Here is a 9,804-nt window from a genome sequence, read left to right on the forward strand (position 1 = left end):
AGGTGGTTGACTGCTGGGAGCGGTGTCCGGGAGGTTTGTGGGCACTTCGGAGGAGACAGCTGAGTGCAGAGGAAAGAGAATCGATATTGATGCCTTGCGAAGGGAGAGAGAGATCCGCCCTGGTGAGGGGACAGGACTCACACACAAGTGTCCAGAACACAGACACACACACACACAGACACACAAAAAACACAACACAACTCTTGAATTTATCTCTGCCTTTTTACCCTTTGGTAAGCCATTGTATAGCTTGGTGTATCAACAAAGAATAATTGAATTGAGCCAGTTGTATCTCAGCACTGGGTGGGGGATCCCTGTGCCCCCTCCCAGAGGCAGCTGCATTTCAGTGCTGGCTGAAGGATCTCTGTATAAACAGCCCTTGTGCATACCCTAGAAACAGCTGCATCTCAGCACTGGGCAGAGGGTCCCTGTATAAATGCACAGCCTGGAATGTGCTTTGTTGACAGGCATGAGGATATGAAAGAGCCGAATCCTCTTTTCATAAAACTCCATCTGTGGTTTTACTACATCCCTTTCTCCCTTGCTGTGCTGATTTGGCTCTGGGGACAGTGGGGTGCATGAGGCCCAGGCTGGGTTCCAGATTATAATAGGGGATGTTATAAAGCAGGATGACTCACTAAATTCTGAACTCTCTGCATTCCCATGTCTATTTCTACATTTCTCACTCTGGCCGCCTCTGCACTAGATCTTTTGCCTTAAAATTGCCACCTGCTGCTACTACCTCTGGGGTGCGGCATGAGGTCTGTTTATACAGGGATCCTTGCCTGGCACTGAGATGCAGCCACCTCTGGGGCGAGGTGTGGGGGCTGTTCATACAGGGATTTATCATCTAGAACTGAGATCTCCAGCTGTTTCATAGGGATCCCCTCACCTGGTGCTGAGATGCAACCACCTCTGGAGTGGGGTAGAGGGGCTGTTTATACAGGGACCCCATGCCTGGGTACTGAGATGCAGCTACCTCTGAGGTGAGGCTTGGCAGGAGCGGACACTGTTTCTAGTAGAAACAGAGTTTATATCTGGTACCCCTTTTGTAGCAGCCTCAATTTCTCTCCCCGTTGGTCTCTATCTCTCACCAGCTCTTGCTCGTTTCTTACAAACACCGGGGGCTAATCTCTATATTTAAACTTCCTTTTCCTCTGCCCTCGAGAAAGGCAGACCTGGTGCATGTATGCGGCCATTTCCAAACCCTGGATGCTGCACGTCTGCAGCATTGCGGTTGTGGTCGTGGCACTTCCCTCCCCTTTGTGCTCTCTGACCAAAGCTGTTGTGATGATAAAAGAAAACATAAGCAGCTGCCCGTCTCAGACAAAGGGCAGCTGAGCGGGACATGCAAAGGGCTCTGCAAAGTGCAGATGAGCTAGAGAAAGTGAGTGACATTGGTTAGGCCTCATCGGGAGTACTGTGTCCAGTTTTGGGACCCACACTACAAGAAGCATGTGGAAAAATTGGAAAGTCCATTAGAGGGCAACAAAATGATTAGGGGTCTGGAAGACATGACTTATGAGCAGAGGCTGAGAGAACTGGGATTGTTTAGTCTGCAGAAGAGAAGAATGAGGGGGGATTTGATAGCTGCTTTCAACTACCTGAAAGGGGGTCCCAAAGAGAATGGATCTAGACTGTTCTCAGTGGTACCAGATGAGAGAACAAGGAGAAATGGTCTCAAGTTGCAGTGGGGGAGGTTTAGGTTGGATATTAGGAAACACTATTTCACTAGGAGGGTGGTAAAGCACTGGAATGGGTTACCTAGGGAGGTGGTGGAATCTTCTTCCTTAGAGGTTTTTAAGGTCAGGCTTGACAAAGCCCTGGCTGGGACGATTTAGTTGGGGGTTGGTCCTGCTTTGAGTAAGGGATTGGACTAGATACCTCCTGAGGTCCCTTCCAACCCTGATAGTCTATGATTCTATGAAAGGTCAGAGGGTTACGAGACTGAGTAGAACTGTGTGTTAGCCGAACTCCAGCAATTAATGACTAGAGCGGAGAGGGGACATAGTTTTGCAAATCTCATGAAAGTTGCATCCGTGGCCCCATGATCATCGTGTCTGAACAGCTCACAACGTCTCCCATAGTTACCCTAACACACCCACTGACTAAAATTATGCTGTCATTGAAAAAGAGATCCATGCCATTGTCTGGGCTGTCAGGCAACTTAAACTGTTGTTGTCAGTAGCTACCGCTGTAGTGTTCTGCTCTTGTTCGATGATGATAACAGTCAGCTGTGTGCGTGTTCCCTCTGCGCAGGTAGCTGACACAGCAAACCCCAAGAGAGCCCCCAAAGACCCACAGACTCTAGTAAGGTACGAAGGAACCCGAGCCAGGTTTATTGTCAAACGAAGCAGAGTAATAGTTTCCTATAGACTCTACAGGACATACTATGAATATGTGCCTCCGGCAATGGACACAGCTCAGTGGCGGGACTTCCCATTGCCTCCTAGGCTGCCCAAAGATGCGCACTCCGGGACCTACTTTTATACAGTTACAGGGCAGATTATTCATCCCTACTGACGTATTGAGGTACAGCCTCTTGGCTCATTAGGGTGCTGTCTCTCCTTGGATCATGTTGTTTCAGACAAACAGATCTATCCACCATGCTGTCCTGTCTTTAAGATGCACTTGCCTGTTCCTTGTTATGTCTGTGAAGTGTCCTGATGTCATCTGGGCACAAGTTCCTCTTCTTGCTACCTCTGTGAGTGAGGCCTGCCTCTGGCTCACAGCCCAGCTTTTGCTTAGCAATGCCTGGAAGTACTTTGGTTCAGGCTTCAGACCTCAGACTAGGCCTCTGACACAAGAGTTTATGTTTCAGGGCCTCATCTTACTACAACTGTATTTGTGTAACAAAAAAATCACTTTATTAAGAGATCTTGCTCTTCTGAGATCTCAACACCTGGAAGACCATCTGGCAGAGAAAGACTGAACTAGGGAGATTGGTCTGAGAAGTCTTCTGAGTTGGCCTTTGGGAGAGTGGATTCCCTTTAATGAGCCATTAGCAGGTCTTGCTACTCTGGTTGTGAGTGTTCCCAACCTCACAATATATTTCAGTAACACAGGCATAGTCAAAACTTCATAACTTCCCATACAATAATAGCACATATAATCCAACAGGATATTCATGTTCAACAATGATAAAATGATATCTCACAAGGAATCCTTTGTAGGAAACATATCTTAATTATATGACAGTGGTGAATGGGCGGGTGGATGCTTCTCTGAGGTACAAAGTGTCCCAGGATCTCACTAAATTGGGTGACTGGGCAACAAAGTGGCAGATGAAATTCAAAGTAGATAAGTGCAAAGTAATGCACAATGGAAAACATAATCCCAACTGTGCATACAAAATGATGGGATCTAAATTAGCTGTCATCACTCAAGAAAGATCTTGATGTCATCATGGAAATTTTTCTGAAAACATCCACTCAGTGTGCAGTGGCAGTCAAAAAAGCTAACAGAATGTTAGGAACCATTCAGAAAGAGAGAGAGAATAAAAAGAAAATATCATAATATTATATAAATACATGGTACACCGGCACCTTGAACTCTGCATACAGTTCTGGTCACCCCATTTCAAAAAAGATGAGTTAGAATTGGAAAAGGTATAGAGAAGGGCAACAAAAACTATTAGGGGGAGGAAACAGCTTCCATTTGAGGAGAATTTTAAAAGACTGGGACTGTTCAGCTTAGAAAAGAAACAAGGAAGGGGGGATATGCTAGAGGTCTATAAAATCATGAATGGTGTAGAGAAAGCAAATGGGAAGTGTTATTTACTCCTTCACATAACACAAGAACCAGGGGTCAGCTGATGAAATGAATAAGCAGCAGGTTTAAAACAAACATAAGGAAGTATTTCTTCACACGACACACAGTCAACCTGTGGAACTCCTTGCGAGGGGATGTTGTGAAGGCCAAAAGTATAACTGGTTCAGAAAAGAATTAAATAAGTTCATGGACTGGAAAAGGGCAAATGTAGTGCCAGTCTATACAAAAGGGAAGTAAGGACAACCCTGGGAATTACAGACCAGTCAGCTTAACTTCAGTACTCAGAAAGATAATGGAGCAAATAATTAAACAATCAATTTGCAGACATCTAGAAGATAATAAGGTGATAAGTAAAAGTCAGCATGGATTTGTCAAGAACAAATCATGTCAAAACCAGCCCAAGAGCTTTCTTTGACAGGGTAACAAGCCTTGTGGATGGGGGGAAGCAGTAGATGTGGTATATCTTGACTTTAGTAAGACTTTTGATATTGTCTCGCCTGACCATCTCATAAACAAACTAGGGAAATACAGCCTAGATGGAACAACTATAAGGTGGGTGCAAAACTGATTGGAAAACCGTTCCCATTCTTCCACTGTACTCTGTGCGGATTTAGGCCTCAGATGGAGTATTGTGTCCACTTCTGGGCACCACATTTCAGAAAAGATGTGGACAATTGGCGAAAGTCCAGAGAAGAGGAACAAAAATGATTAAAGGTTTAGAGCAGGGGCTCTCAAACTGGGGGTCGGGACTCCTCAGGGGATCACAAGGTTATTACATGGGGGTGTGAGCTGCCAGTCTCTGGCCCTCAAGCAGGATGGAACAGTCAATAGTCTGGGAGCCCTGGCCCTCAGGCAAGGCAGTGAACCAAAATGTCTAAGGTCTCTGGCCCTCAGGCAAGGCAGAGCAGTAATCAGTCTAAGAGCTTTGACATCCTGGCTCTGCCCGATAGTCAGATAAATGCAGGCCTCCTGGCTTAAAGTTGAGAGATGGCCACCCAGTGGTGGGGTTCCCAGCAGGGCGATAGGGGGACCTGGGCCCACCCTACTCCATCGGGTCCCAGCCCAGGGCACTGACAGTGGTGGAGTGTTCTGCTACTGGGTCAGCAGGGAATCCAGCCACAATATGCTGACCTGGATTCAGGCAGCAATGCAGCCGGACTACAGTCAGCTGGCCCTGGGCTACTACCTCCCCTCCGGGTGTAAATGGATCCCGGGGTCATCCTCCATCTCACTGGGGTATACGGCCAATGGTAGTCCCAGCAGCTCCTCAGTGGCTGGCAGCTCAGACAAGTCCTCGATGCAACAGAAGTCCTCCTCAGTGCGGGAGACGTATCTGTCTCCCTCAGGAGCTCCAGCCCAAATGAGCTGCAGGGCCTGACTTTTGTACTTCTTGTGCCACCCCCATGCTTCCGGCAGGGTGGGAGTGGTCTTCCTGGCTCTGTCCACTAGGGAGCAGATGGTGGTTCCTCCTTGTAAATCTTAGAGGGAGACCATGTTCCCTTGCTATACGATGATTCTATGCAGGATAAGTCCATCGATGGCTATTAGCCAAGATGGTCATAGATGCTACCCCATGCTCTGGATGTCCCTAAGCCTCTAACTGCCTGATGCTGGGACTGGATGACTAGGGATGGATCACTTGATAATAGCCCTGTTCTGTTCATTCCCTAGGAAGAATCTGGCATCGGCCACTGCTGGAAGCCAGGACACTGGGCTAGGTGCACCATGGGTCTGACCCAGTATGTCCGTTCTTCTGTTCTTATATTGTTTAGTCCATGTTAAAAAAAAAATAAACATACAGCTGTTTTGTTGAAAAGCGCTAGCGCCCCCAACCTTTGGAGCAGGGGGTTGCAAAATGGAAGGTGAGGTGGCCCTTGTATCTTTTGCCATTCCCATGAAAATCCACCTACATGCGGCCCAGTTATAAGCATCGACTGCATTTATGTCTGTTCAGTCTCTGTACTTCCCATCTGTAGTTCTAATCTGTCTGTGGTCTCTCTCCCAGCCACTCTAGCTGCATGTGGATCAATGGACTGGGATTCCTGAGACCTGCATTCTATTTCGGGCTCCTGCTGCATCACCTTGGGCAAATCACGTCCCCACTCTGTGCCTTTCTCTGTCTTGTGCCAGGCAATGTTTCTCACTAGGTGTGGGTGCAGCACCCAGCACAGGGGGAACGCCAGACCTTATAGTCAGATGAACGAGAAGAATCTTGGTTGATCAACACTAAATGCTCTGTCAGCTGAGCTGAATTTTCCACACACACACCTGGGGAGCGGGGCTGAGGACCCTCAAACATCCAAGACACTCAAGTCTCTCCCAGTTGAGCTAAATTGTGTTCCTACCTGGAGGAACCAGGAACGGGAGTGTGGGTTTTCACGCAGCCTCCTGCTTGCTGAGCTAACGGAAAAGCTCCTTTTAGCCTCTCTCAGGGAACCACAGCCACTAGAGGGCAACACTGTGAAAAATGGCTGGATGGGGCACAGGCCTCGAGGGGAGTGACATGGATCCAAAGGGGCCTTAGCTCATTCTGGTTAGAGCCACAGTCACTCAGTCAGTGGGCTCGGCGTGGAGAGAGGGGAACACCGGGCTCGACCCAGCCGGGAGCTACTGGGCTGCCTCTTCCCAGTCTGGAACTGGCTGCTCCTCATCCCAATCTCTGTCGCTCTCCTTGCTCCTCCTCCTGTCCCTCCCACCCTTATTCACAGGGACCTTCTGCCCCCCGAATCACAGGAAGGGGTCTCTGGCCTGAGCTCTGCTAAAGGTCTCGCTGGATGGACTGTGTGACCCCTTTTGGCCTCAGCCATCGATGAAATGTATTTTATTTATTTTAGACGCCTGAAAAACACACCCATCACTGTCCACATCAAAGGGTCGGCTTTTTACACAAATATAAGGTCGTTCTTGTTAAAAGCTAGGATCTGTACCTCTCAAATCACCAGCTTTAAACACCAAACACACAGAGATTTGTTTTCATTGAAAAAAATAATCAGGAAGGTGGCACGTTTCGCATATGCCGGTAGGTTGCCTGGGGAACGAATCTCTCTGTGTGTGCCCAGCTCAGGCAATGCCAAGGAGAGCTGCCCCCAGTCATATCCACCCAATCCTTTGCCAATCAGCTCCCCTGCCCTGGAGTCTGCCTCCGTGTGTCCCCAGGGCGGGGGCAGCCTGGGCAGCCCCCCAACATCTGCCCACCCTACACTTGGCACCCTGCCAATGTGCCCCCTCTGGCCCTGTGGGGAGACAGCGCAACGGTTTCTGTGCTGGGGAGCCAGTTCTGGGGACTGAGGACTGAACAAAGGACTGAGGAGAGACCCGGTGGGGAGTTGTTCAGTGTGGACTGCTGGAAGCAGGAGGCTCCCTGAACTGGGACAAAAGAGGGGTCAAAGGGCTCTGGGCTGATCAAGATGGACTGTGCTGTAAATTTCTGCTCTCTGTGCTAACCATGGAGTTTCTATGCTGTGTTCCAGACATCTAATAACCCTGTTGCTTTTGCAGTGCTGGCTGAGAGTCACTGCGGAAGCTGACGGTGGGGGTCACTGCATTGCTCTGTTTGGGGCTAAAAGTTTGTCTCAGGTGTCCAACTCAGGCAGACTCGCTGCAGGAAGCCCACGGTGCGTAGCAGGGGTGCTGAAGGCCCCCTGGTTCAGTCCCAGGAGGTGGTGAAGCCAAATGGCTGACCCCAGTGAGAGAGTGTGACCCAAAGGAGGCTGACATGCGAAGGGCTCCTCCCAGGGACTGTTCCAGAGCCGTGTGAGAGCACCGGGCCTGTGGATTTGTGACAGCAGAGGCGCCAGCTTCCTCCGGGCCCCAGGGGTGCTCAACCTCCCGCTCTGCCCCAGGCCACACCCCCACCTGACCCCTTCCCTCCAAGTCCCTATTCCGCCCGAGCCCTTCTCCCACCCCTGCCGGACCCCCTTCCCTGCCTCTTCCGACTCCTGCCCCACCCCTTGCCCCACCACTCGCCCCATCCCTTCTCCCAAGCCCCCACCCCACCTCTTCCTGCCCAGTGTCGCCCCCTTCCCCGAGCGTGCCCCATCCCCACTCCTCCGTCTCCCACCTAGTGCCTCCTGCATGCCGCAGAATAGCTGATTGCAGCAGGCAAGAGGCGCTGGGAGGGAGGGGGAGGAGTTGATCAGTGGGTCCACCAGCAGACAGGAGGTGCTGGGGGGAAGGGAGGGAGCTGCCTGCCGGTGGGCGCAAGCACCTGCTAATTTTCTTCCGTGGAGCACCCACGGAGTTGGCGCCTACGCGAGACATCTCTGTTTTGACAAGGCTGTTTGATGTCACTGGTTTCAGACACGGGGCCCAGCCCCTGAAGAAAAGAATGGCAGGGCATGATGGATAAACGGGAATCGTGAGTAGGAGCGGAGAGGTTATTGTACCTCTGCATTTGGCCTTGGTGTAACACTTGCTGGAATCCCGTGTGATGGACTCAAGGAGCTCAATGTATTTAGTTTAACAAAGAACAAATTAAGGGGGGACTTAATCCATAGGGAACTGAAATTTCATAACAGGGGCTCTTCAGTCTAGCAGAGAAAGTTCTAACAAGAGCCAGCGGCAGGAAGTTGAAGCTAGCCCAATTCAGACTGGAAATAACTGGAGTGCTGCAGGGCCGGTTTTGTTCAACATCTTCATTAATGATGTGGATGATGGGATGGATTCCACCCACAGAAAGTACATGGATGACACTAAGCTGCGGGGAGAGGTAGATAAGTTGGCGGGTAGGGATAGGGTCCAGAGTGACCTAGACAAATTGGGCCAAAAGAAACCTGATGAGGTTCAACAAGGACAAGTGCAGATTCCTGCACTTAGGAAGGAAGAAACCCATGCACCGCTACAAGCTGGGGACCGACTGGCTAAGCAGCAGTTCTGCAGAAAAGGACCTGGGGATTACAGTGGTTGAGAAGCTGGATATCAGCCAGCAGTGTGCCCTTGTTGCCAAGAACGCTAACGGCATTTTGGGCTGTATTAGTCAGAGCAGATCGAGGGAAGTGATTATTCCTCTCCATTCGGCAGTGGTGAAGCCATATCTGGAGTATTGTGTCCAGTTTTGGGCCCCCACTACAGAAAGGATGTGGACAAACTGGAGATAGTCCAGCGAAGAGCAACAAAAATGATTAGGGGGCTGGAGGACATGACTTATGAGGAGAGGCTGAGGGAACTGGGGTTATTGAGTCTGCAGAAGAGAAGAGTGAGTGGGGATTTGATAGCAGTCTTCAACTACCTGAAGAGGGGTTCCAAAGAGGCTGGAGCTCAGCTGTTCTCAGTGATGGCAGATGACAGAACAAGGAGCAGTGGTCTCAAGTTGCAGTGGGGGAGGTCTAGGTTGGGTATTAGGAAACACTATTTCACTAGGAGGGTGGTGAAGCACTGGAATGGGTTGCTTAGGGTGGTGGTGGAATCTCCATCCGTAGAGGTTTTTAAGGTCAGGCTTGACAAAGCCCTGGCTGGGATGATTTAGTTGGGGGTCGGTCCTGCTCTGAGCAGGGGGTTGGACTAGATGACCTCCTGAGGTCCCTTCCAACCCTAATCTTCTTTGATTCTATGATAGGGTGTAACATTCTTAACAGGGAGGGTAAATAACTTTTGGAACAATTTACTAAGGTCCACGGTGAATTCTCCATCACTGGCGATCTGTAACTCACAATTGGGTGCTCTTTTCTGAAAGATCCACTGCTCTGCTTCAAACCAGGATGAATTCAGGGCAGCCATATGGTCCGTGTTAGGTAGGAGATCAGACTAGATCAGGGGTTCTCGCATCAAATGTTTTGGTGGCCTCAGAGTGCAGCCATCAACTCTTGCTGCTGGCCGCTCTGACAGTTTTTCCTAAAATACTTCATTAACTTTAGGAAAAACAAATTAATATGTGCATACCCATGTCCAAATCACTGTAATTTATTTATATTTTTTGCAGAATCAATAATAAAAATAAGTACAGTTGTCTCTATTCTTTACTGGACCTAAACAGAATAGAATCACAAATAATGTGCTTTCCAAGTTTTGCTTTTTGGGTAGATATTTTTTTCAGAC

Source organism: Gopherus evgoodei, chromosome 4 (assembly GCF_007399415.2).
Source record: "Gopherus evgoodei ecotype Sinaloan lineage chromosome 4, rGopEvg1_v1.p, whole genome shotgun sequence".
Classification (NCBI taxonomy): domain Eukaryota; kingdom Metazoa; phylum Chordata; order Testudines; family Testudinidae; genus Gopherus; species Gopherus evgoodei.